Source organism: Myotis lucifugus, unplaced genomic scaffold, assembly GCF_000147115.1.
Source record: "Myotis lucifugus unplaced genomic scaffold, Myoluc2.0 scaffold_2783, whole genome shotgun sequence".
NCBI classification, from domain to species: Eukaryota; Metazoa; Chordata; class Mammalia; order Chiroptera; family Vespertilionidae; genus Myotis; species Myotis lucifugus.
In genome coordinates, this window is record NW_005873831.1 from 1 (window position 1) to 1,688 (window position 1,688).

At 53.9% G+C, this 1,688-nt stretch overlaps 1 protein-coding gene across 1 annotated transcript in view; it reads left to right on the top strand.

Moving 5' to 3' along the window:
* Positions 1–6: 6 nt before the first annotated feature.
* The window catches only part of LOC102421167 (armadillo repeat-containing protein 6-like), a 20,058-nt gene continuing 18,376 nt past the window's right edge, over positions 7–1,688 (top strand). The window contains exon 1 of the mRNA XM_014450590.2: positions 7–213. The gene's annotated coding sequence lies outside the window, so the exon portion shown is untranslated. The remainder of the gene's footprint in view (positions 214–1,688) is intronic.

The window sequence follows — 1,688 nt, forward strand, 5'->3', positions numbered from 1 at the left end:
AGAGACACCGCCGCCGCACACCTGTTTGCCTGTTTGGCTTTACTTGCGCTCGCAGTCACCTGGGCCCATCTGGGTGCGGGTCGCTTAGTGGGGAAGGCCGAGGCGAGGCGGCGCCAGTGAGCCTGCGCGCCGACGGCGGCCAGAAGGGGCCAGAGGCGGTGCCGCCGGTGACAGACGCGAGCCCCACCTTTCCCACGTGGCCGCGAAGACAGGGTGAGAAACTGCAGCCGCCGGGACCCCTCGCGCGCGGGGCGGGGAGTGGGCGCCGCAGGCTCGGGCTGGTGACGGTGGACAGTCCTTGAGCACTTGGGTTTGGGGAATGACTCTTACAGAAGCCGCCGGGGGACAAAACTGCCCCCTCCCCTGGCCTCCGCGGGCTCAGGCCTGTGTACGCAGTGCCTGCTGCGTACCCGGCTCCGTCCTAGACAGTGAGAAAAAGGTGAAGAATAAAACGGATTGGGCCCAGCTTTCATGGAGATTAAGTTTCATTGGGGAGGAGGCGAGACCGTACAAGCAAATAAATAAATGAACCATGTCGCTCTTGATAGAGAGAATATTCAAATAATAAAAGAGATGCGAAAGGAGACGGGGGCTGCTTACCAGAGTGACTATGGAGGATGTCCCTTGGATAGCTGGGAAGAATGAGAAAGAGGCAGGAAGGCACAGGTGAGGAGGGCTAGGTAGGAAAAGAGCTGGTAAAGACACTGGGTTTTGTTTTCAGAGGGTTGGGACACCACTGCAGGATTTTGATCAGGTAAGAAGGTGGTCTCTTTGTGGCGATGCTCAGAGTGTGGCTGGGAGGAAGCAGGCCAGGCCACCCATTGGGAAGGGTAGTGCCTGAATAAAGGTGGGTGTAAAGGGTGGAGGAACATGAGGCATCATTCAAAGCCTCTGATGTTTCCATGTACCATGCTCTTGAGCAGAGCTCTGGCTGTCAGGTGGGATCTTGCTGTTTCTCTTCTTTCCCCCACAACACCTTGGACCCTCTCTTGGCCCTGGCTTTTCCCCAGGTGACTCTCAGATGACCATCCTCAGGCACCATCTTTCTCATTCGTTCTAGATTGAGACTTTTGTCCCCCACCCAGCCTGGTGCTGGACCTAGGAGATCCGGGAGGATCTCAGAGATGGTCCCAGAGCCAGACATTGATCTCCCAGCTCAGGGCTGGGCAGAGGGAGGTTCGTGGGGTTAGCTGGGGTGGGGGGTGCAGAGCAAGGTCAGAGGGCACAGGCTCTATCTGAGTAGCTTGGAAAGGCTCTCAGCGGGAGGTGGCCTGGAAGGGCTGGTGGAGATGACGGAGGGGCAAGTTCCTAAAGGGTACCCCAGCCAAGAGGGTTCTTAGCTTCGCACAAGAAATAATTCAGGATACGAGCCAGACAAGAGGTTAGAGTGGAAGCAATTTTATTGTGCAGAGAGGACAAGCAAGAAGAGCTACTCCACAGGCAGGGTGGTGGACTCTCCTTAGAAGGAAGAGAGACCCCCACCTGTCTCCAGAGGTTGAGCTTACTAGTATATGTTTGTAGTTTCTATGGAAAATTACTGGTATGAGGAAATAAAGAGTGGAAAAATGGAATTAACTTTAACCTTTACAAGGTATATTTTGTGGTTGTTTTTTTTTATGGTATGGCTAAATGATAAGGTATGGGTGAGTAGATATCATCAGTCTTGCAGGATATTTTTGAATATTTTT